The following is a 27,970-nucleotide window of genomic DNA, read 5'->3' as shown; positions in this document are numbered from 1 at the left end:
GTTATCATGAAAGTATAGGATTCTTGAAGTTCCGGGCTTTGGCATGTAGAACTCCACAGCCTTTTAGATCTTGGACTATGTCTTACAGTATCAGTTCATCTCCACAATTCTTTGTTCTGATAGGGTGCCTCAGACTCAGGTAACTATAATGGCCCCGCTTGTTAATGATAATTATAAAGAAACAACACTGCACCTTTATGTGAGGCTTCACAAGTTACATTTTCTCAAATATCTTCTCGAGTGGCCCTTTTTTTTTTGTCTGTTGCGAGTCATAAAGCTCTGTGCTTGCCTCAACACAACATTTACGCAAAGAAGAGCCCTAGGACTCTTCCTGGTCACAGCTATCCTGCCTCCTGGTGTGGCCTTTTAGTAACAGCACAATGTATTTCTTTTTTATTGTCTGACATAATTTAAAGGATGTTCTGAGGGACAGGATCTCTACATTTGAAGACAAGGGCAATGATTTACATACATATTTACTTGCCTTGTTTGAGCTCGAGCTACATTTTCACCTTCTTCCTTAACTCAACTCCCTGCTTTTTATACAGAATCCTCTACTAAGACTTTCCTATTTGAAGATTCATAGTGTTATATCCCAGAGTGGTCCTACTATGTACAGATCCAATTCTCCCCACCCATACTGCAGACATTTAATGTAATTAATACTATAATGGCGCACACTATTAGCAGAGCAAAGAGCCAACTGGCTGTCAAAACATTTTCCTTTTGCCATTCTCGTTCTAATAATTGATGTTCCTAAGAAATGAAATTAATGAGCTACTGAAATTCTATAGGAGTTTGGTTCCAAACTCCTCTGCTGTGAAAGGTTTTCTGTGAAGTATCTTAACATTACTTTACACATAATAAAAATATTTGCACTATGGTTTTTAAACCATTATCTTTCTGTTTCATGAGTTGTTTTCTTCCTTTTAAAATATCATCTTTACCTTGAAAGGCACATATTACGCGTATTTATATTTTGTGTCAATACCTTCAAGGTAACGTAATACAAGGAACTACTTGTTATTATAGAACAGGTCAGAGACTTTGGATGACTAATCATTTGGAGCAAAATAAAGCATGATTCATATTCAAACTCAAAAGCTTTTACTTTACCAAATCAGTAAGATTTTGTGGATGTTAACCATATGCTAGTGACCTGTGTTCATGAAAACCTGTATCTCCTATTATTCCCTATAAAAACTGTATCATATCTTCATGCTGCAATTTAACATAGTAGGTATTTACTCAACATTATCTGAAGCATCTTAGATTTCTCAGAGGAAGACCTCCAAAAGGCAGGTTTGCTTGTGCAAATGCTGTATTAACAAAATGTTCCTCAGGTACAGATGAAAAGGTAGGGGAAGAAACAGGAAACAGGATGAGAAGCCAAACAATGCTCAACTTTAATAACCTTGTCACAGGGGCCTTTGAACGCAAATTGCACCAAATTTGTCCAACTTCAATGAGATAGATCTGGATTTTCATAATCTGATTCGGTCAGTCATGGCCATGCTACCCTGGGGAGATAAACTCTCAACGCTTCCACTTTTCTATTAGTGTAACAAAGCTCCGATGGGCCCCAAGGGTTCTGAAAGAGTTCACGGGTGCATACCTTTAAGAGAAAAGCGGAGAGGAGCTGGAGGATACATGCATAGACCCTTCCAGAGGATTTAAGAGGATCTGTGTGGAGGACTATCACTCTTTACTGCAACTGTCGGTGAATGAGCCAGGCATAAACACTGCCTAGCCAATTTTCTACCATGCACATTGGGTCTCTTTCCAATTTCTACCATCACAAGTAATATGGATGAAGTGTGTACTGAGTATATGTATCATTATCACTTGTGTGAAAACAGCTAAGGAGTTAACTTTTAGAAGTGGAGCTGCTGGTGGAGTTCCTGGTGGGGCTTCTGTATGTCATTCACTATGTCTGTCTTAGTTTGTGAGACAAGGTGTACCTTTGTACTTACACTTGTCTCAAGCTCACAGTTTCCAGCACAGTTTTTCAGGTGCTGGAATTACAGTCAGACACCACTACCTCTGGCTTGTTTTTCAAAATATCAAGAGTTTTTTTTTTTATGAGTGGTGGCTCTAACTGGTACTCAAGAACATCAGGCTGACATAATGAAAGAAAGAAATTAACTTTAGCAAACAAAGTTGGCAGAATTTAAAGGTGAAAATTTGGGTTGTTATTATTCAGTAAATATAGCTAATGTTTACTGCAAACATAGCCAATGTATCTACATTCCTTGATGTCACTTTACCTATTATTACATAAACTGCAGAGGTTAATTGAGGTATCATGAAGTAGTAAACTATGATTTTTAAATGAATGCATTCAAAACTGCTTGTTTCCATAGAAGTGGTTTTGGTATTATTATAATAAAAACAAAAATTACAATATAAAGCACATCATATTTTAATATATTAAGCATTTAATCTCTATCCAGTTCTTATTATATCTTTTTCTTGTTATACTATTTTGATGTTTTTATATAAATATTATTTCCAAATCACTTAAATAAAGAGATTATGAATAAATAGAGAAAAATAGAAATGTAAAAGTTTCACTCTGAGAAGGTGGTATAATCAATATTTTGGTGAATTAGGCTGTTCCTAATTATGAAGACTAAAAGGAATGATTTAAAGCATGGAAAAACAGAGATTTTCATTGTAGAATCCAGAATAAGACTGAATTATATGTTGTCCATATGAAATCCACTTTAAATATAGACATTTGTGTTAAAAATAAAGCAATGGAGAAAGTTTGCAAGCTAACACTAATCAAAAACATCCTCATGGATTATAGAAATGTTAGTAGAAGCAAAATTCAGAATTAGAGAAAATACTAAGTTATAGAATCTCTCAATTGGAAATAAGGAATAAACAATGGACAAAGGCTAGTAGAAGCACATGGTAATGGATTAGGTGTGGAAGTGGTTTTATGAATGCATAGTATACCTGCAGAAAATTACTAATATTCTTGCTTCCTCAGCTGTAAAAGCAAAGGAGCACACTGCACACAGCAAATATCAATGAGAGTTAATAAAAGGGAGATGTGGTGTATATCAGAGACTCAACATAGCCTAAGATTTTATGAGTACTTAACAAGTCTGATCAAGACAAGAGAGGGAGAGGTAAATAACCAGTATCAGAAGGAAAGGGGTAGATATCACATTAGAAATATAAACAAGAAATGACGCTCAACAACTTTGTATCAGCGATGTTAAAAATAAAGTGAAGTGAGAAAACACCTAGAGAAACACAAGCTGTGGAAATTGATACAGAAACAAAGAGAAAATCTAACTTGTCCCATGTCTACTAAAGAAATTGAATCTGTAATTAAAACCTTCTCCAAACAAAACACCAGGCACAGATGGTTGCCCTGATAACTGATAACATTTAGGGAAAAAAATAACTCAAACTCATCCAGTATATAAACAAAACAAAGAAAAATATTTGTCAACTAGTTTTATGAGGGCAGCATAACCTTGACTCCAAAATTTAACAAACTTAACCAGGAAGAAAAAATAAAGATGAGTATCTTAAGTGAATGTAAATGTAAAAATTCTCAACAAAATGGCATCCATAAAGCCCAGTGGTTCATAAAAGTACTACAAATTGAATTAATGTGGTGTAAACAGAGCTGGTTCAATATTTTAAAATAGTCTATTTGTTTAATTGCATTAAAATAAAAAGGGAGAGAAAATATATAATCATTTTAATACATGACAACAGCATTTGAAAAATTCAGGACTGTTAAAATTTGATTTTTAGATTTCATAAACAATATATGTCAATAAAAAGTCTAGAGTAGAAATTGAGTACAAAAAATCATTCATATGTAATGCTTAAATGTTGAGCAGCTTTCCCCATGAAAATTAAAAAATATTATGACTATAACTAATTCTTTTGATCATTCTTCTGGAGTTTCCACCAGTATAAAAAAAAAAGAAAAAGAAAAAGATAGTTTTTTACAATGGTCTCAGACAGCAAGGTCTTAGTTGTAACTTATGCTGGATGAGGCAAGTGTACCAAATGCTTTGTTGAGTGGTAAACAAATCATGGTATATCAACACAACGGAAAAATCTCCAGCAACAAAGCAAACTGATTTTGCTGGTTAGGGAGGTATTTGTGTCCCAGCGGATAAAGTTTTGGTCCTAGGGTGGAGCTATAGGGAGGTAGTGGAACCTGTTGGTGAGATGGGCCTGTTGACAAGTTAATGAGTCCCAGGGAGCATGTTCTGGAGGGGAATTAAAGGACCCTCGTTTCTGTGTACTTGATTTCTGGGGTTCAGGATAAATTGAGTTTTTCTCCACTCTTTTCCCTGCCATTGTCGTCAGCATCCCCATCAGAGGCCAAAAGCAATGGTGTCATATGATCATGGGCTGAAATCTAAGCCAATCCACCAACAAAGTGGTTTTTGTTGTTGTTTTGTTGTTTGTTTGGTGTTTTTTTTTGGTTGTGGGGCTTGAACTTTGGGCCTGGTGCTGTCCCTGAGCTCTTCAGCTCAAGGCTAGCACTCTACCACTTGAGCCATTGCGCCACTTTGGGTTTTCTGGTGGTTTATTGGAGGTAAGAATATCACAGACTTTCCTGCCAGGTCTGGCGTTGAACCATGATCCTCAGATCTCTTGAGTAGCTAGGATTACAGGTGTGAGCCACCAGCGCCAGGCTAGTATTTTTCTTTTATGAGTTAGATATATCAGGTATTTTGTTACATTGCTGGAAAGCTAAGAGAAGAGTCAACAACAGAGTTGAGTAAAATAAGCTAGACCAAGGAATAGGTAGTAGATGGTTCTATTTGCATAAAATTTTTTGAACTTGAAGATATGATATGTGGTATGATATGATATGATATATGGTATGTGGTTGCCGGTCTTGAAACAGGGTGATCCTGGGCTGCTGGGCCTGGTGTTGGAATGTGTATAATTGCTAAAGACAAAAGACAATTTTCATGTTGAAGAAAATATTCTGTTTCAAGTACCTCTTGAAAATATTTCATCAAGTGTCTTAGAAGAAAATGAGTAATCTGCAAATATCATAAAAGTATAAAACAATCATCAGGAACAAATACAATATTTATAAAATTATATAATCATATATTACCATTAATCATAGATTATATATCATACATTATAATAGTACATATTATAGAAACAGTATAATAATTATATGTAATAATATGATAATTGTTTAGTAATTATATTATATAATATCAATGTATTATAAAGTATTTATATTTTACATTATAATATATGATAAATAGAATAAATGTAACATATAATAAAAATATGGCATATTTATATGCTATTTTATATTAATATTTATATTAATTGATACATTATATAACATTTATATTAATTGATAAATACATTGATATTATATATGTTATATATTATACATATATATGCTTATTAATAATATATATGATTACACATATATGCAACATTATATATTTCTGTATTATATCACATTCATGACTTAGAAATTTGAACATTTTCAAGATGGCCTTGTTCTACACAATGAATTTGCATTCAGTGTTATCCTGTCTTAAATCTGTCCAGGGAATTTTTATGTTAACTGAAACTCCAATTTCAAAATTTACATGAAAATGAAACCAAAGCCTTCTGAATGAGGAGTTACAGATCTAATACCAGCAAGCTCATTGGAAAGTACGTTATTTAAAGCAGTGTAGTAATTACTTGAGTAGTTAAGGAAGAATAGTAGATACACAAGACAAACACATCCATCAACAGAACAAACTGTCCATTAACAGCCACATAAATGTGGGAACTTGACAGATGTGGCAGAAAATAAAAGACATATTCTATAAGTGGTTTTGGAGTGATTGAATGCATATACTGAAAGAAAAATAGAATCCATATGCAAACTAAGGTCACTTTAATGACTTAGATACTGGTGATTTTCAACTCTTCCTTTTCTAATTTCACACATACCTTTCTACAAGTGAAAATCCTGTATTTTCTAGCTCTCCTTAAGAGATCTTACATACTGGTCTCCTTCCTCAGCTCTGCTTTTTTGTGTGTCCTTTCTTGCATAACTATAGTTAACTTTGAGCTTCTCTACTACTTTATCTACTATTCCTAGACTATATTTTCTGCTAATAATGTTTTTATTCCAAAACAGGTACATTATATTATTTCTGCACAGTTTTCATCACAAAGTAAGTCCAAAGCTAAGGTTATCTGTGATCTGTTTCTACAACTTAATCTTTTCACATACTCTAGAGTCCAGCATCTGCAACGCTCAACCTCTGGTCCAATCGATAATACCTCCTGGCTTCTGCACGAACAGCTTCCTCTGCCTGCAATGCCCCTGCCTCCATTCTTGGCCTAGGAAACTTACACATAGGAAACTCACACATAGTAAAAGACCTTCCTTGAAGGCCATCTTTGGCTCTCCTTTCTGGACAAAGGGTCAGATTTACTCTTTGTACATTTTCAGAACCTGTGCAGGTTGTGTACACATTACTCTGTGCACATTACAGATACCAAGTTAGTTCTTATTTGATAAGTACATATATAATTGTAGCCACACGTACATGAGACCCAAATGATGGGCAGAAAACTTTGAAGAAACACAAAATATACTGAGTTAGGCATCCTATCAGGCATTCTGAGTTCTTTTAAATAAGAAAGGCTCTGGATTGTGCTATCTCTCAGCAGAAAATGGTGTCTAGCCTGACTGATAGGCTCCTTGCTTCTAGATTCATGTGTATGACAATGATGAAAAGAAGATGGCTGTCCTAAAGGCAAGATAATAGCAGCCTCCAAGATAGAGTTTTCTGGCACCCTGAAAGTGCAGTGGTTTGCAATTACACCTGCACATAAGAATATCTAGGGAGCCTCTGTAATGTATTATACTATATATATATATATATATATATATCAATGTCTTTGACCTTTCCCAGATCAATCTCTTAAGAGTAAGACAGCACCTAGACTTTGATACCTTGGAAACCCCCCAGGTGTGTCAATGCAGTCATTGTTGAGACATCCATATTCTGTTGAAAATGAGAGTATGGATTTGACAGCTTCCTATATGATCACCAGGTGAGATACTTTAGTAAGGTAGTTTAAACTTATTGCATGTCTTTCGTTAATTTTTGTTAAAAGCTGTTTGGAATAATGTTAAAAAACAATATTTAAAAATGCATATGTCTTTATATATTTTTTAAAAAAGGACAGTCTTACAGGATTTGCAAAATTGGGAGGGTGTCATTGAACTTGAAATATTCAGTTGTGCATCTGCTCAAGATATTGTTGAAAATGCTGAAATAAGGATACAGGTTGACTCATTGTAACAATGAGATGTACAAGACACTATGCTGAAAATGAACTTTACAACTTGGGCGGGGGAGGAGTTGGGGAGGTGGGGAGGAAAGGGATGGTAGGGGAAAAACAAAGGAGGAGGTAACAATGCTCCATAGGAAATGTACTCATTACCTTACTCATGTCACTGTAACCCCTCTGTACAGTATTTTTACAATAAAACATTTAAAAAGATATTGTTGACTGATTTGATGCATGTATGAAGCTTGAATATCTTCAATGCTGGGCGCTGGAGCCCCTGGGCATACATGAGCGGGTATGACTTTAAAGGAATAGTTTCCCAATCTGCACTATGTTGAAAACCACTTCGGGGAACTCATTGTTGGAAATTTGTAATTATTTGGTGTGAGACGAATCATCATATAGGAAGGACTTGGGGGGGGAGGGGATTATTTTATGGCAAGGCCAGGGTTTGAACTCAGGGTCTTGCTCTGTTGCAACTTGCATGCTAGGCTATGCTCCACCACTTGAGCCATGTATCCAAACTGGATTTTTGCTGGTTATTTATTTATTTATTTTGGAGATGGAATCTCACAGACTTTCCAGCCTAGGCTAAGCTTTGGACTATGATCCTACAGGTCCCAGCTTCCTGAGTAGCTAGAATTACACACACATACACACACACACACACACACACCTGGACACACTGATATGTCTTAAATGTTCCCAGATAATTCCAGTGTGTAATGAAGGTGGTCATCCATTGTTCTCCTGTCCCTCCCTCTCCAGGATCACTTGTGCTTCCGGAATAAGGTAACAAATTTTTACTGATAAGGTTTTATGGTACTTGCTTCCTATCTGCTGCTGTGTTTCAGAGTGAGGTTTTCATTCTTTAGTTTCATCAAGACATTCCTTACTGAAAGAAGGTCTTTCTCTTCCAGGGTGGGAGTGTGTGTGGGGGGAACCAATAAAATTAATAGCATTCAGTCTTGCCTGCATTTCTTCAATATCTTTTTTGTTATTCACATTTATTTTGCTTTGATTTTTTTCTTTATCAATCCTCTTATTTTTATCTTGTTTTAAATCTCCCAAGTTCATTAACATACAGCTCTTTGATTTTATTATTTATTTGATTCATGGCACTGTTAATGTTTATTATGCCTTATTTTAAATTCTTTTACAACTTTCTGGCTCCTTACAATCCAGTTTCTTTTGCTTTTTTTTTTTAATTGTGAAAATACCATACAGAGGGGTTACAATTACATGGGCAAGATAATGAGTATATTTCTTATCAAGCATTGGTGTCTCCTTTGTTTCCCCTTCCCATCTCGGCCCCCCCTCAGCTAAGCAGAAACCATCAGATAAGTTGATGTTAGGTGAAATGAACCCAAAGATAAGGATTCAAATGTTTTTTTTCTTTCTTGCGATTGTTTCTAACATATTTATAAGATGATTTCTTTGTTGCTTTGTATGTCCCTCCTCTATGTTATAACCTCTGTTTTCACTGTATTTGATGTTGGTATAATTTGTGGAGGGGAAGGGAAAAAAATAATTGTTTAAGTAGAGATACAGGTGGCCCCATTGCAGCAATGAGATGTACAAGACGCTATGTCGAAAAACAAATTCAAAACTTTTAAGCTGTTGGTGTTTGTCTTGGGCCTCATTTAATTTTTGTCATCTCTAGCATTACTTTTCTCTCTCCCTTTTCATTTTAGTTGTATGTTATTCTCAAAAGATTTAAAATGTCAAAACTTACTTTTGCATTACTTTCAAAAAGTGGAATGAGTTAAGGTCTTAGCTTACTGAATATTTACAAAAACACTTATTTTCTTTTATAGCTAAGATTTTGATTGTATTATATTCTTTCAAAATTATATGCTCTGTTTAAATTTTAGTGCATCATTTGGTTTTATAATAATAAGCAATAAGTATAGTGATATAAAAACAAACAAACAAACAGTCCTCACATTCAGGCTATACCTAGAAAAGACAGGAAACATCTTCATTGTTGCCGACCTTCCTCATCCATCTGTACATTTCTTCAAATAGTTCTTTTAATGTGTTTTTCCTAGGAACTCTGGGCTCTTTGGTCCCTCTGGTGACTCCAGGCACTGCTTGATGGAAGAACAAAGCGCTGAAACCATATTTTCCTTGCCATCTTATTTTAACCTATCAAGTTGAAGAATCTATGATCTTAACATGTAAAACTATTTAAGCTTTGCTAACTAACAGTAGGGGGAGACAGCAGCAGCTGGATTACATGCCAATACAAATCCTGACCAATGTCTTTTTTTTTCCTGGTAGTGCTTTTTGCTGATTCCCTACTGGTATATTTCCCTGCTAGAAAACAAGTACTGGGATCTAAAATTGCCATCTTTATCACAGTTCTCCTTTAGGTGTTATCCATTTTGTATGGAATTGGAAGAAAGGTTTTCTGGTATATGGCTCTTCTCATAGCCATCCCCAAATATTAATTGGCCCAGAATGTTGGCCAGAGGTTGCTGCCAACAAGGTCATTGACAGCAAGGCCTGGTTTAAGTAGATCTAACTGCACTTCTGAAGAGTGACTACTGTCATTATTTCACACTTTTCCTCAGTGGATAGTCTGGTCTGTAGTGGATGTCTATAGTCCAGACAAAAGGGGATGAGCATCTCCGAATTTGGACTTGGGGCTTTTTGCCTCCCTTGAAAACATTTTGATTTTTTATGGACACAAACTTTTAGCTAAATATTTATTATAATGGTGATATTGAGACAAAGTGACTTAACTCTCCCTCAGGCTATTCAGGGAGAAGTGAACCACTAGTAAACACTGTTAAGAATCTTTATCAATTCAACAAAACTCCCAACAGACTCTCAGAAAAGTTACCTACTGAACAGTTTTTTTGAGTTCAGCCCCCCAGAGGATGCTTTCCATCTATAATATCAATCATGCTTGTGCCTGGAGACTTAGGGGTAGGCTACGGGAGCATACCTCCTCTAGCTACTGTCCTTCATGTGATAAGGAAAACGCTGACGATGTCCAAGATAGACGTGGTTCTTCAGGATTTGGATCTTTATAGCATGTGTTGTGGAACTCACATTATTAATAATGCATGGCTTTAGTTCAGGAGTTATATTATGGCTGAGAATATTCAGCCTCGGAATCAAAAATAATTGTTAAAGTACCTGAAATCTTTCAGTTAAGTTCCACATGAACCACGAGGAGAGCAAAGCACATGATTATTAGCAATAATTTTACATTCTCCTTCTTCCCATTCCTACCACACACAATATTTGATTGAATCAATTCTGTGTTATGGTTGCCACACACCTCCTTGATTGATACCTGTTCTCCATGAATTCATTTCCTCCTACTCCTTGTCTCTTTCCTTTTGTTGTGTGGAGAGACTAGCTTTCCTTTTAGGGATTTTTTGGGGGCATTGGGCTGGTAATTATTACTCTTTTTTGGCATGCTGAAGCAGGAGGAGTGGGGGAAGATTATGAACACTTGAAAATGAGTCATTTTTACTTTGTCACAGCTGTTTTGATCTCTTCAGAATTTAAGGAGAGTACATTTGTTCTTCTGGCATGTGAGTGTGAGTCTACCACTCCCTCCGGTTGGCATTTTTGTCTCCCCTATAGTTCACAAAACCATTCTTCCTCACTCTCTTATGGGTATCTGATGTCCTTCGAGGAGTCCTCCTTCTCTATTTTGTTCTCCAAGGGCATCTTGGGAGAATGCTCTTCACCTGACTATGAAACAGAGAGTTCTGACCTTACTGGTTCCAGGACTTGGTTCCTTCTCCATTCTGAGGCGCTCATGAGACACTAACTAGAAGAAAATAGCTCAAACTGGACACATGCCTATAATGTTAGCTATTCGGGAGGCTGAGATCTGAGGATCACAATTTGAAGCCTGCCAAAATCAGCCAATGAGACCCTTATCTCCAATGAACTTTGGAAAGGTTAGAAGTGAGTGGAGCTGTGACTCAAGTAGTAGACTAAAGTAGAGAGCAATAGAATTCAGGAACAGTGCCCAGCCTCTAGGTTCAAGCCCCAGGACTAGCACAAAAAGAAAAGCAGATATATAGATGTGATGTTGCACAAGAAAGCCTAAATTGTTATATTTCTTGTCTTGTACAAAACCCTCTCCCCAACAATGCAGTTGGTTGAATTTGAAACGTGGGATGGGTTTTCCCATCTGAGGAGAATTACTGATAAGGGCATTTCAAGTGGATTATCTGGCTGGATTATCCCAAGCATTGAGGCAATTCTATATGCATTGTTATTACTCTCATTTTCAGATAAGAACTTGGAGACTTCCAGAGATTGCACAAGTTACTCAAGGTTATCAGCTGGAGGTTTTGGAGAAGAAATTATATCCTAAGGGTTCTAATTCATAGCACATATTCTTATCAACAACCTACAGGCTTGTATAAGGTGGTAATTTTGATTCTTGACAGTCCAGAAAGTTGCCTCAAGGCTCCTAAACTGAAATCTGTTCTTTTCAACTCTCATTTTCTCCCTAAAGTAGGTACCATTTTTCTTAATGGTACCTTCTACGCTTTTAGGGATCTAGTGACATTTCAATGCCCTTTTATTCGTCAGATGAGAATTAATTTCAATGCTTCTAACATAAGCTATGAGACAGAAGTTTAAAGGCCTCAGACTTGGGAGCCAAAGGGTCTATTAGCTCTTTATTTTATACTGAAAGCAAAAGTATATGCTGGTTACACAATAAAGAGTTTTAAGCACTGGGATTCCTTTTTTTTTTTAAAGAAAAGCTTTTTGCTTATCTGAGAACAAACAGGATACAATATTGCTCCTGATTTTTATAAGAGATGAATGAAAACTTTGCCCTCATCTGGATAATTTCTCTAATGGTAAAATGATTTTTTTAATAACTTCCTTTGCTAACTTTAACCAACATAAGTGGCAGTGATGAAACCAAATTACAACCCCATTAGTCTCCTTTGTCTAGGCAAATTCCTCTCTGGCGTCTTTGTGCCAAATTTTTGAAAGTAAGTTGGCCCAAGATAGGTGCAAAAATTACTCAGAGGAACCTTAAAATACTGGAGCTTTCATTAATTGAAATTAGAGCATAGTACTCTGTGTGACTGAACGGAGAGCTGTATCTAATAACAATAATTTGTTGATTACATCTTTTTTTCCATACACAGAAAAACTATAAGAACCATTAAATATATAGTGAAGGACAAGAAGGCTTGATGCTTATGACTAGAAATGTGAATAAAGTCTCCCAGGAAAAGGCTCATGTGATAAAAACATCTGCAGAACTCTGAAGTTTGAGATCTGGAAGGTGTTGTGAGAGGTGACTGACAGCAATACACAGTCTCATGTGATGAAAACATGTGCAGAACTCTGAAGCCTAGGATCTGACAGGTGTTTCGAGAGCTGACTGACAGCAAGTACACAATATAGATCTGATGATTCGTGCATCACTCCTCCAGCAATGAGCTTCTCAAAGTCTGGTCCAATGAACACCCACCTTCTTGTTTCCCACATGGACCCTTACACCCAGCCCCACCTCTTCTCAGTCTCTGGGAATGAGACTTGTGAAATTCTTAGGAAGCTCCTTAGAGTATTCTTTTGCATACTAAATCTCAAGAAACCTGTTTTAGAACAGAGTAGTATCAGTATAATAGAAAATGCTGAAGCATTTAATGGCGTTTAATGGGACAGTCACCAGGGAAGGAAACACAGAAGAAATTGTGCTTATTTCTCAATATCTGCCTAACATCACAGCCCATGGATAGAATAGATATTTTGGCTTAAGTAAAAAGTGATTATTTATTGCAGACCTTAAACTTTGCTTTAATAGTTGGCAACTGCCAATATTGATGATGAGCAGTAGATGAGGGGAATGTGATATTAAGATCAGGGTGTTGTCTTTTTTGTTCAATACATAAATTTCCTAAGATTTTAAAACTTGGTATAGTAATATTACTTCTCTCCCATTTTATCTACAGGATTCATAAACAAAAAGATTCTTATGTATATCATACATGGGAAAATGTGGATGATGACAGTTGACAGAGTTATAAAATAAGGCATGGGCTTTGGCTCAGTATAAGTGTATTAGCCTTGAACCAAGAAAAGCTCAGGGACAGTGCTTGGGCCCTGAATTCAAGACCCAGGACTGGCACGTACACACAAAAAAACAAGTATAGAAGAGTCAACGTAGAGCCTTGGTCAGGTGAAAAACTCCTACCAAAAAAATTCCAAAGGACTGTCCATAAGAAATTAGACTCAACCCTACTGCATTGTTGGTGGGAATGTAAACTTGTTCAACCACTTTGGAAAACAGTATGCAGGTTCCTCAAAAGACTTCACATAGAGCTCCCCTATAACCCAGCAATCCCACTTTTGGGCATTTACCCAAATGATCACAAACAAGGGTATGCTAAGGCTACCAGCACAACTATGTTTATTGCAGCATTATTTACCATAGCTAAGATATGGAACCAACCCAGATGCCCGTCAGTGTGTGTGTATATATATATATATATATATATATATATATATATGTATATATATATATATATATATATAATGGAATTCTATGCCTCCATCAGAAAGAATGACATCACCCCCTTTGTTAGGAAATGGAAAGACTTGGAAAAAATTACATTAAGTGAAGTAAGCCAGGCCCAAAGAAACATAGGTCCGATGGTTTCCCTTATTTGCAATCACTAGAATATGTCTAGGATAAGCAGAAAAGGTCAAAAGATATATATATATATATATATATATATATATATATGATGATATTAAGTGAAATGAACCCCAAGATAGGGATATAGGTTGCTTTTTCTTTCTTGCTATTGTTTTTAACGTACTTATAATGTACTATGTGATTTTTTTTTGTTTCTTTTGCATGTTCCTCCCCCATGGTATAACCCCTATTTTCACTGTATTTGATGTCAGTGCCCTGCATCTTGTATATACACTTTTCTAATTTGGGGAGGGGAAGGGAAAAAACAAAATGCTTAAATAGGGATACAGGTTGACCCATTGTAACAATGAGATGTACAAGACACTATGTTGAAAAATGAACTTTACAATTTAGGTGGGGTGACAGGGGGAGTGTAGTTGTGGAGATGGGAGGGAAGGGAAGGTAGGGGAAAAACAAAGGAGGAGGTAATAATGCTCAATAGGAAATGTACTCATTACCTTACTCATGTAACTGTAACCCCCTCTGTACGTTAATTTTGCAATAACTAAGATGTTTTTTAAAAAGATAAAGAAGAAATTAGACTCATGTGCAAAAAAGAATTGTGCACAATGAGTCTTGGCTATCAGAACTAGTACTGAGACACATTCTGAGATGTGATTTGGGAAAGTGGAACTTGACATCCATGAAATTTTTTAGGATGGAGCAGAGTTCCCAAATGTTCTCATGTCATCATATCCTTAATATCTCAAGAATTCTTTAATGGCACCCATGTCAGATACAATCTTTAAGATTTCTGGCCATTAAGTAGTTTGAGACCCGATGACTCAGTAATTCCAGAAAACTTACTTTAATATGATTTGACAAGTTTTCTAAGGTTTTCTTAAAATTGGGAAATTTTCTTGTGTCCTTATATATTCTCTGAGACAATCCCCATTCCCATTATTGTGAATGGTCTACAAACAGCAATAAATGCCTACAACACTTCCTTCCTACTCTCTTTTTAGTTATACACAGAATAGTTATAATCAATTCAGTATATGCTAACACATACTTGTTTGATGACGTTACATAGAAATTTTCTTTTGCATCCAATTCAGAAACAAGGTCCATCACAACACTGAACGGTATAATGTATGTGAAGATGTTCCTTCTCTCCTCCTGACTTGAAATGCTTTTATTATAGTTACATTTCTTTCCACTCTGCAAACAGCATATTCCGTAGTATTTTACTCTCTTTTCTCTATTTCCTTACCCTTGGTAAACAAAAGCTCTATCCACATTCAGAGTCAGAAGCCATGTAAGTCATCCATACTTTCTGGGGCATGTTTTATGCTGGTGGTGCAGTGTTGTTGTTTCTCCTTCCTTTAAGATATTTTGCATTCTTAGTTGTATTCCTCAGTTCATCCCAGGTAGGCTGATAGAAAAGCTTCTCATTGTTATGTCTTCCTGTAGCCAGTGTTATCTCTTGTCCACGTACTATTGTAGCTCTGCAATTATTTTTCTAAAAACATTTGTCTGACTCTTTCCCTCTCTTGCTCAAAACCCTTCAGTGGCTTTTCACCACCCATAAATTGCTTGACTCTAAACCTTAAATGTTTGTTATGTCTTCTCTTGGCCTTCATATCTAGCAGTTCTTTGCACTATCCTTCCTTCTCTCATCCCACTTTATCCTTTCTGCCAATTATATTGAATCACTAATGATAGTCTTCAGAGGACAAGTAAGGACAAGATGGAGCCTCATTCCCCACATGCTTTCCATATACCTACTTTCTTTTTTTTTTTTAAATAAATAGGCTGGGTGTGGCTTAGCTAGTAGACTACCTGCTTGGTAAACATGAGATCCTGAATTCAAACTTCAGAATTACAATAAATAAATAAATTATAAAAATATAATAGATATTTCACAAATATTTCTGTAAGGCACTGCATTCATGACAAAAGAAACAATAGCATTCTAATTTATCATTCACACATCCCAAGTAGTATAGCAGGAGATAGACAGTAGCAACTATGACAATGTACTAGGTACAATGATGCCTCTAGTTCATGAATTAATCAGTAAAAATCCTTGTCCTGAGAATCAGGAACAATCTTGGGATTGGAACATCTTGGCCTTTGATCTACAGAGATCCCACTGAGCTGCTATAATCAGATCTCATCTCTATTTATCTCTCAAGCTAGCCAAGATGGTAAAATGGTCATTTTCAATTCAGTAAGCATCCTTGCGCCTTTGTAATTTGCTAGGCACTCTGCTAAGTACTGGCAACAGTGAATAGCTCTTAGAAACACACGTGCTATTCAAAGCACATCTTACCTTGGTGGCTAGCAGGGACAGTCGGCACAAAGACTACAAAGTCCATGAGCAATGCTAAAGTTAATTCGAAAATGTTCAAAAGTATTTTATCACTTGTGAACAAAACTTCTAAACTTTTTCTTCAGAAACCTCTATTGGTTTATACATTTTGAAATGAATGGTGGTGAGAGAATATCCATTTGGATTTCTATTTTTGTCAGCCAAACTCAAATGCAATTAACAACAGTTGTAGCCTCCTTGGTTTAACATACCCTTGGGAGAATTTTCTCTTTAAACTACAAATGTCATGTATATTCCAGATACCAGAGTACCTAAGAAGAAATATTTTGAAATATAGCCTTACAAAACTGAAACTGGAAAGTTAACAACAGAAGTCATAAATCTCTGCCCTAGCTCCCAATGTTCATTCTCTGGTGTAAACATTGATTGTTGCAACAAAAATTCAAAGCATTCATCTTCTAGGATTGGATTTAGAAAATCAGTATAATTTCCCAAGTAGGAAGAAGGGCTTTGTGTATTTTCTTCCTGTCTTCAGCATATATGGTGATCAAGGGTTTTCTGAAACTCCCCATTGTTAAGAGCAAGTGTAATTTTGTGTTCTTTTGTTTTGTTTTGTTTTGCCTTGTTCTTCCATTTAAAGTGAGATCTTGGAGAGAATGAAGTCACAGATCCCTGCCTTAAGATACATAAAAAATAGTGTGACAGTGTCATATCAAAAAGAGCAGATTTTCAGCAAGGTGGAATACAGAAGGAAATAAAGGGCACATTTCTATTATTTCTTATGTCATGAGTGAGAGCTGTTGCTGAGGGACATATTACTATGCATGTTAAAATTCTTATTTATTACAATAAGGTTTCTTTGAGGCATTAACTAGATGATCTTATATGCTCATAAATAACCAAGATAGAGGGGAAAATATTGATTCTAGCTTCATACCATGGAGTATAGGAAACATCAGCAACAGTATCAAGTATCAGATCTCTAAAATATTCATTGTGCACAAACTCAGGAAGAAGCTGTGATAACCATAGCAACACTGAAGCAGATAAACAATAAATCCTGAAAAATAACGCCACAGCAGCTGATTGCAGTGAAAGGAATATGACCATTTTTCTAAGTTACTCTCTTAGCATGGGTTTCTGGTGCTAACTCTTTGAATATGGTGATTAATTTTAGAAGTAACTAGATAGAGGATTTATTATGTATTTTTTCCACAAAGACACTGCAATCTGTGTCACTTAAGGAAGAGACCTATAAATTATCTATGTAAATATTATTTTATTAGTTAAACAAAGAGCATGTAGTTTGGAATTACAATACTTGCTAACATTCAGTTCAATAAGCTCATTATCTCTACATTCTAGTTCTCTTTGCATGGCAGGGATTGCAAAGACACAAGTCTGATCCTGCAGGTTCCCACCAGCAGATTTAGGGGTGGGGGTGGATGTAGAAATGCTCATGCAGTGAATAATCCTTTATTTCACCCTTGGAATAAAGAATGCATCTAAGAGATCATTAAACAGAAAGATGTCTCTCTCACGCTCTGCTTTGGTAAGTTCAGACTGACCTACAAACTATCTTAATGAAGTTACAAGAAAATATTCAAAAGGGCACATTCCAAGAGGTAGACAAGAAGAAAAGAAGTACTAATGTAAGCAATTTAGGTAACACATGCAGGATACCAGTCATTACTGACTAAGTACATACAGGGACTCCCTCCTGTCTTCTGACAGTATTACTACAGCAGGTCAGACACTCTCAACACTATGTCTTTTCTTAGATATAGGATAAACAACCACACAATCATGGTTTCCCTCTGGTCATCCACACTTCAAACCACTGTCAAATCTCTTGAATCCAGTCACAGTCCCCTCAGGGTTGTAGGGCTTCCACACAATGGAACATTGGAATGATGGGGAAAAGTTCAGCTCTGTTTATGTGAAGTGAGCTGAAGTCTTCAATTCTAAAGAACACTTTGCTCATTGTTCGGGCTTTTGAAAGCTTTTAGGAATGTTTAGGTAGCTGAAGTCCTAACTCTTGAAACGCCCCTGAGTTCACAAATTCACCTGAGGCCTTTTGTGTCTAAACACCCAAGTGTGCTGTGCATTTCATGCAAGGGAGTACTGATAATTCTAGCTCACTGAGGACCAGCGTAGGCCTATAAAAATGGAACAAAAACACTGGGCTCATAGAAATAAAAGGATTCAGAGACTATTTCAAACCATTCCTATCCATATCTTTACCGCTCTGAGTTGGGCCTGCATTTCTCTCTCATTTCCTTCCCCCTAAAAAAGTATCCTTTCAGAAGATTAAAATGACCCATGTCAGTAGTTTTGCAGGCTGAAAACGATTTCATAGATTAATACATGGCAAGCACATGTCCAAAGATGGAATACCTAACTTCTTTTCTCACTTCTATTTTTGTCATAACTGACTCTCAGGTATTTGTCCTGAGTAATGATATTAGCTTTGGAAGGGAAGATGTCTGAGAGCAGTATCATTGGTACCATGTCGTCATTGGTACCTTGCTGCAAAAGAGGATGTCACAAACCTATTCAGAATAACAGCTCTTGTTTTATAGAGTGACTTTGAAGTCCCCAAAATAAATACTGATGCTTATTATGTAACATGAGTCATGATATAATGGGCAAGGGAAGCTCTTGGATTGGAAGCAGAGTATAAATAAGGTTGTTATGAAGAGGAGTACTTATCTAAATGAAAGTTCTATCGTTTTGCTCTTCCTTGTCTTCATTTGGGTACTAGAGGATCCCCATAACCGTGAAAGAACAGAGACAGGAATAATGGCCAATCCATGATGGGCAAGAGCTTTCAATCATACCCCAATGAATATTGTTCCCTTTTGTGTAAATTTTGTATAATACATTTTCTGCATAATATATCTTCTAATTCTGAATCATGAACTTTAACAATGTGGACTACAGGATATGATTTAAGATGATCACAAATAGGATGACACATTCTTTAAAAATGCCCCATTTGAAGATGTGTGTGTGTGTGTGTATGTGTGTGTGTGTGTGTGTGTGTGCCAGTCCTGGGGCTTAAACTCAGGGCCTGAGCACTGAACCTAAGATTTTTTTTAATTTAATTTAATTTTATTTGTGAACATACTGTACAGAGGGGTTACAATTACATGGGCAGGATAATGCGTACATTTCTTACCAAGCATTGCAGCCTCCTCCTTTGGTTTACCCTTCACATCCCTTCCCAGCCTCCCGCCTCCCCCCAATCCCAATCCTTCTCCTTCCTCCCCCTTCCCCCCCACCCCGCACCGACGTTGTAAAGCTCATTTTGGACATGACAACTTGTACTTCTCATTGTTGCAACAGGTCCACCTGTAACCTTAAACAACTGGTTTTTCCCCATCTCCTCCACAAGTTATACTGACATCAAATATAGGGAAAGCAGGCTGAACCTAAGATTTTTTTGCTCATGGCTAGCACTCTACCACTAGATCATAGCTTCTCTTTCAGTTTTTTTTTAGGTTAATTGGAGGTTAGAGTCTCACAGCTAAACACCAGGAGCAAGACTCAGAAAGGGTGGGGTGGGGTGGGGCCAAGGATAAAGTGGTAGATGAATGAAGAGAAGATGGGGGAAATATGGACAAGAATCCAATTTATATCCTACAAAATTAAGAAGAGTGAGGTAAGGGATGGGTAGGGAATGGATGGGTGACATGATCAAGATATATGGTATTTATAAACTTATTTGTTAAGTGGTAACTCCTTTCTACAGCTACTTAAAGACAATAACAAAAAGTATGACATTTTTAAAAAGAGTCATAGACTTTCCAATCCTGTGGCTTCAAACCACAGTTTAGCCTTGTGAGTAGCTAGGATTACTGCCATGCACCCTTGGTGTCCAGCTAATTTTTAGTTTTTAATATACATCAGCTGAAATTTTTGAGATGTTAATTTTTTTGTTGTTGGTTGTGGGGCTTGGGCATTGTCCCTCCTCTCTTCAGCTCAAGGCAAGCACTCTACCACTTCAGGTTTTCTTGTGGTTAATTGGAGATAAGTCTCACGGACTTTCCTGCCGGGGCTAGCTTTGAATCATAATCTTCAGATCTCAGCTCCTGAGTAGCTAGGATGACAAGCCTGAGCTACCAGCGCCTGGCTGAGATATTAAATTTTGATGTGAACCTATATATATGTAGCATATTGTCATCCTTGGAAAAATCTTTTCTATTGTTTTCCAAACATGTTCTACCTTTATTATAGGGAACGAAAGGATTTCTACATGAACATTAAGCACTCAAACAAAAGGATGAAGATATATAAAGATAGACAGGAATCCTGTTGGTATCCATGCAATTATAAAGGTTAAATCATAGAGTAACATCTTCATCAGCTCTGTTCAGAAATAGAGCATTGGGACCAATGAAATATCAATGAGAATACACTATTAATAAACCAAAGTTGGAAAATACAGGGTTTCAGAAAAAATTGAGGGAAATACTACTTTCTCTCTAAAGAGAGAAAGGGTTTGATACGTGTTAAATCCTTCAAGTAATTTCTCAATTACACAACAGTGTAGAAATTATTTCTCCCATTTAGAAATGAGTCAATATTTATAGAGGTTGAAAGGTTTGTCCAAACTAATTATTAAGAAGATCAAGTTGTGAATATTAATTTAATGTCAAAGTCACTTGTTGTGTGACATGCATCGCTGCAAATTCTGTTGTACATTCTAGAGATCCCAAGGCCATGCGAGTGGCAATTAGCATTTAGCAGTGATTTCCTTCTAGAATTCCAAGTCTCTCTCTTCCAGTGCTATTGTTAGTGTTATATGTGGACAGTTCTCATAGATGACCTTATAAGGCACTGAAATACAGTCATTGATTGTTCTGTTATTTATTTCGTAGTCATAAAATTGCATTGGGGGGCAAAAATCCATTTCTGGTTAGGGCTTCTCTCTCTAGTTTATCAGGAAGAACTCCAAGTTAACTCAGTTTTGATCTTGAAGGAGGCCCAGAGCTTCAGAGTCAGCCAAGTCTAAAGCTGCCATCCTACAGGGTCCCCAGAAGATATCTCCTGCTAATGTGCCCAATGAGGCCAAAAAATGCTATCATTCACTTAGCACTATTTTCCGATTTTTGAGAAAATTCATAAGTAATACACTTTCACAAAAGCATTATGGAAGTGCTAAAACTCAAAAGAAAAACAAAATTAAAACCAGACATAATTCTATCACCTAGAGATAATTGCTAAGAATTGGTTGATGAATGCTTTATCTAGTCTTTTTATTAGATATAATTGATACACATTTTTATATGAAATTAAAATCTATTTTAAATATTATTCAGCATTATTCTACAGCATGAATTTTAGTGGCCACTAAACATTCCATCATTTAGAAAGCATACATAATTTGTTTAACCAAGCCACCTACTTTAAGACATTTAGATAGTTTGGTAGGGTATCATTGTAACTCCGTGACCTTTCTCACCAATCTTTTCCAGGTACGAGAAGGGAAGCATCATATTTGACACTAGAAAGACAATAGCCCAAATATAAAAATTCATGGAGAAATATGATGAATGGACTCTCACTCCATAATCCAACCCAAGAAGAGCAAGACAGTCTTTTGGATCAGAGAAGTTAGATTCTGCTGAGCATTGAGAGAATTAAATGGTCTTCTCCCTTTCTCTTCCCACAACAGCCTGCCTTTAATCTAAAGCGAGAAAAGCAGCAGAATGGAGAAAAGTTTAGATATATGTAAACCAAGGAGTCTGAATCTCTTAGGTTAGAACTCAGAAATGGCCTCTGGGCTAAAGTTTCCTGAGCCAGAATGCAAGGTTATTGGGAATAGAAAGGCTTAAGATGGGTGCCTTCCCTGTGGCCTCAGAAAAAAGATGGAAGATCATAGGATGGAAAGCTGGTATGTCTGCTGGACCTTCTCCTAAGAGTAAGGAGAGACAGGAAGGCAAAGAAGAAAGGATACAGAGACTTGGGAGACAACTGAGTCACACTGGAGTAATGGGATTTGCTCAAGGACTTGATGACACAATATGGGCCTCACTGGCTGCCAAAATGAGTGCACCATGTGAGGACCAAGAGTCCAAGCCTTGTTTTCCTGGACAGAGGAGGGTGCTAACCTATTTTCTATCTCTGTAGAGTTACATATTCTTAGCATTTCATGTCCCAGAAAAGAGCAAAATGTGGTCTTGTGTGACTGGCTTCTTTTCAGTACTATTGTGACTTCAAGGTTTATCCAAAGGTGTAGAATCAGTCATCTGGATTGAATTGTGTCCCCTCAAAAATCCATATGCTGTTGTCCAAATCCCAGTACCTCAGAATGTGGCTGCATTTGGAGTTAGGAGCTTTAGGGAGGTATTTAGTCAGTAGGTAAGTCTTGGGCAAGTCTTAATCCAGCATGACTGTGTCTTTATAAGAAGAAAAGTTTAGGATGAAGACATTCACAGAGGGAGGACTATGTGAAGACTCAAGGAGAAGATAAGTAGAGAGAGGACTCAGAAAGTAGAGAAGATAAGTAGAGAGAGGACTCAGAAATCCAACCCTCTAGCACCTTGACTTCAGCCTTCCTGTCTCTAGAACTGTGAAGAAATACATTTCTGTCATCTAAACCACCAAATTGCTATGACATCCCTAGCCAACTAATATTCATGTACTAACATTAGAGCATTTCAGTCTTTCTTTAGCAATGAGTAACTATCTCATGCTTATGCATCTTTTATTTCTCCACTCATCAGTGTACGGGTATTTAAGGTGTCTCCATTGTTAGCTATTATGAATAACAGTAATATTTGTATATAAATTTTATGTGCACCTACCCTTCCATTTTCTTTGGATGTATGTGTAGGAGTGAACACTAGGTCATGGGGTAATTCTGTGTTTTACAATTTGAACAATCAACTACTTTTCAGAAAGTCTTTTCCATTTTGCCACCACTAATGTTCTAATTCATCTCTACAGAATACCTAAAGAATATCAGGGTATCGTTTTTATTTATATTTTATAGAATATATGAAGATTGGCATGAATTTGTTAGGAATTGCCAGGTTCAAGTTACTAGTTCTTACTGCATCCTCTTCCACAGGGATCTTATTCATTCATCAACAATTCTGATACATAGTCTGCACAGATTAAAATTCACAATTGGAATACAGAGCAATAAGAAGGTATGTCATTACCTTAGATTAAAGTGCTCAAGCCAGGCATAGTGGCTCCGCTGGTCATCCTAGCTGCTTAGGAGACAGAAATCAAGGAACCAAAATTTGACAAAAAGAAGTTTGCTAGATTCCATCTCAACTAGTAGCTGCGCATGATGGTACATGCCTGTTATTCCAGAGATGAGGGAAATATGATGGCCTCAAGTAGTGCCAGCAATAAGGGGAAGCACAGTAGGAGGATCAGAGCTCAGACTGACGTGGGCTGAAAGTAACTAAGGCAAAAAGGGCCTGGAGATGTGGCTTACGTAGGAGACAACAACAACAAAGCAAATAATTCAATGCTTTGACCAAGGCCCATGGCATTTAGGCTTCTGAAATATAACTAGTAACTCATTAAGCAACTTGTAGCATAATCCTCATCCAATGTCAGCTAGAAGAGGGCATTGTCTTTATGTAAGTATATGAGCTATACAGTCAGACAGACCCAAGTGAAAATTCTAGCTTTGTTCCTTATTATTTGCCTCAGAGGCTTTAATTAAAAGAAGACAGTTTCATATGTTCTCCTCAAAGGTGCTAAATAAGTGGTAATTATGATTATCTTTGTGTTAACGCTGGTTTAACATGTCCTGTATACATGGCTCATACCATGGACAGAATTAAGCGTTAGGCCTGGGTGTCCCTTAGAAATGATAGTTTAATCTCAAAACTCATTTTATAAAAGTGAAAGGAAATTTATTGATGCTCTCTCATTAAATAAAAAAGCACATGGAATCAGACTCCAAGTCCCTGGTCTCTAAAATTAAAATAATGAAAGATAAGGGGCCTCTTATCTGAACTAGAAAGAACATTAGAAAAAATGGGTATCCAATTTCATGAAGAAATTATGCTCTTATCTTGTTCTAAATAGCAGCAGCGATTAGGACCACAAAGTAGCTGTTCATTAGGAAGAGAAGAGGCTCCCGGGCTGACCTGTCACTAAGAGTTTGATTATCAACAATGAGTCGGGATATAACTGTCCATGCAGCTGCTTGCATTTGAGCTATTTTATCTCTAGCCTAGGGGACATACTGTTGTGGCAGAGCCTAAGGAACTTTGCAATCCTTTTAGAATCGCTTAGAGACCACAGTAAAATGTTCTAGCACCGAGGCATCATTTTGGGGTCAAAAAAGACTTCCCAGTGAAATTTTCTCATTTAATAGATGAGAAAAAAAGTTAAAAAGAAAGTTACCCGAAGGTCACACAATCCAAAATATCTCTACCAATCCCCCTATCAATAGTTGTAAGTTCATCTTTAGATGATTTCCTTTCATCTTCATTAAAATGCAGGCATGTTTAGAAAGGCAGGGTATGTGCAATTTGCATAATTGAAGGATAAGTTTTCAACAGAACCGTCAGGAGAGAGAACTGGCTCTCTAGACTGAGCCACAACACTAAAATGGAGAAAACATGGAAAGAGGAACAAAGTCTAAAGGAGCATAGAGACAGGATGAAGGAGAAGCCAGTCCTCTTTGTATTTACCATGGAACTGACTCAGTAATCAGTATAGATTTTGTAAGGATCTCTTAAGTGATATTTTTGTATGAAATTTGGAAGGCTGCCTGATTTTACACTTCTCCTAACAATAGCTAAAGAAAATGTAGAAGGGAAGCTTTGCTTTTTCTAAAACCAAATCAAATACCATAGGCACTGAGTGTTGGCAGTGAAGTAAGAATGCCTGAGCTCAGACTCCACTTATTCTGCATTATGGTGCTTTTTAAAACACGTCTGAAAGTGGTTTGGTACATCTCCTATCAAGAAGCAAATTTGATGCCCTTGTCCCTGTTTATCATGGCTGCCCTTAGTGACTACAGAGTGGTCCTGTAAAAATAGACTTAGTGGCAGTGGCTGTGTGTAATGTGTCAGGCCAGGTCAGAAAATGCCAAACAGTCTCCTTGGATACTTTGAGGGAAATTGGACACAATATAAAACCATCCCTGAGGGGTTGGGGATTTAGCTCAGTGGAAGGACCCTGAGTTCAGTCTTCCACTCTGGAAAAAGAAACAAACAATAAATGAAACCGGAGATTAAGTACTGAGAGATCAAGTGCAGGTACTCTAGCCCATAACTAGCCTCAACTCTCAATCACGTATACCATCATGGCTGCTCAACCTAGAGCAGCTCTCAGACAACTGCAGCCAGCTTGGGCCTCTAACATCAGGAGAGAAGTCCCAGGGTGAAAACTATAAAGATGCATCCTTTTGTGTCGGGAGCCAAAAGTTGAGTCTCTCAACATAATAGGCTTGACTATCTCACTGGAACATCTTGAGGCTGAGTTTACAGAATCCTACCCTCATCCTGCCCTAAGCAAGCATCCTGCACTGCTACAGCCAATGAAAAAGCTTCCTTAATGGCCAATGAAAAAGCTTCCTTATTCCAAGCATATAAATACCTCTGTGTGAAAAATAAAAATTTGCAGCTTGATCAGAACCCTTGTCTTACTGTCATTCTCCGTGTCTCTTGTCCCTTCATTCCTTCTAGCTTAGGTTCACTGCCCTCGTTGACGTCCTGCGGGTCGGGACACTTTTGGAATTAATGGCCCCAAATCATGGACAAATAGTTCAAATGAAGATGCACTTTGATTTCCCATGGGATTACATCCTTCCAAGCCACTGCAAGTTAAAAACATCCTAAGTCAAAAATGCACTTAATAGAACTGACCCACCAGAAATCCTGGCTTTGCAATAGAGTCCACTGGAGAGGATCAGGTTTGTACCCTGGTGTTTGGAGACCACCTGGGACCTGAGGCTCCCTGCTCTTGCCTAACTTCATTACAGGATAGTAAGAAGCTGTAAAGAGATAAAAAATGTGAACTACAGGTTTTATTTAGGTGCCATCATAAAGATAAAAAATTGTGAATCAAATCTTTGGAAATATCTATTACGTCTGGGGGGTAATTTGCTACCTAAAAATAATAACTAAAATGGAGTATTTCTTTGAGTGTCTTTAAGACATCAGAGGTAACCACTAACTTAAAGTATTTGCTCACATCTTTATTTTCTTCTCTCTTTAATGCTCTATTCTATCTGTCTATTCTATCTATCTATCTATCTATTTTTGCTGGTCCTGGGGTTTGAAATCTAGGCCTGGGTACTCTTCCTGAGCCTCTTTTGGCTCAAGGCTAGCACTTTACCTCTTGAGCCACAGCACCACTTCCAGCTTTTCCTGAATAGTTTACTGTAGGTATGAGTTTCATGAACATTCTTTCCCAGGCTGGTTTCGAACCACAATCTTCAGATCTTAGCCTCCTGAGTAGCTAGGATTACAGGCATGAGCCACCAGTGTCCAGCTAATTCTCTCTCTCTCTCTCTCTCTCTCTCTCTCTCTCTCTTTCTCCCTGGGCTGGGATGCTGACCCTGAGCTCTTTAGCTCAAGGCAAGCACTGTACTGCTTGAGCCATAGTGCCACTTCCAGTTTTCTAGTGGTTTATTGGAGATAAGAGTCTCATGGACTTTCCTGCCCAGGCTGGCTTTGAACCATGATCCTCAGATCTCAGCCTCCTGAGTAGCTAGGTTTACAGGCATGAGCCACTCGCACCCGGCTTAATTCTCTCTCTCTCTCTCTCTCTTTGCATGAGAATAAACAAAGACTTTTCATTTGAACTACAATTTTCTTGGTTACCTAAAGATCCTAAGTCAAGATCCTCACATGTCAAGCATTATATTTGAAGTCTGAAAAAGCTTATGCCTATGGCCATTTAAGTGGACTTCTAGTTCAACTATTTCCAACAATTAAAATTAACCTAAAATATCACTACTAGACTCAGATTCTAGCTTTGGAGAACCAGAAGAAACATACTTGTCTGTACATTCAAAATTGAGCATCTGCAGCCATCATAGCTTAATTGCGCCTTTGCATCTGAGTAGACACGGTTTAAAAAGATGCATTATTTTTACAGGTTGTAGTGCATTTTCAAATTAAATATGACAACAGTACAACACATTTCAATTCTCTACATGTTTTGGATTTACAATAAGTAAGTAGGGAAGTGAAAAATCACTAAAAGAGTAACCAAATTAACTTTAAAGTATAATCAATTTTCAAAAGAAAGCAATCCCAGAAAACACTTCCAGAATCTCATGATGTCTTCATGTTACCCCACTGCAAATGCAGATACCACATTTCTAGTAAAAAGCTGGGTAGTAGTTTTGACAATGACATAAATATCCTGTATCTTCACTGTCCAATTCAGCAGCCACTAGTCACTGCTGACTCCTAAGCTCTTGAGATGCATCCAGTGTAGATGATTAATAATAAATATTAAAATTTAGCTGGGTGCCGGTGGCTCACTCCTATAATCCAGCTATTCAGGAGGCTGAGATCTCAGCATTGTGGTTCAAAGCCAGCCTAGGCATAAAAGTCCTTGAGACTCTTATCTTCACTAAACCACAACAAAAAGCTAGAGGTGGAGCTATAACTCAAGTGGTAGAGCACTAGCCTTGAACAGCAAGTTAAGGGACAGCTCCCAGGCTCAGAGTTTAAGCAGGACTG

This window comes from Dipodomys ordii, unplaced genomic scaffold (genome assembly GCF_000151885.1).
Source record: "Dipodomys ordii isolate 6190 unplaced genomic scaffold, Dord_2.0 Scaffold1, whole genome shotgun sequence".
Lineage (NCBI taxonomy): Eukaryota > Metazoa > Chordata > Mammalia > Rodentia > Heteromyidae > Dipodomys > Dipodomys ordii.
The sequence above is the reverse complement of the archived record's forward strand: the minus strand, read 5'-3'. Positions refer to the sequence as shown.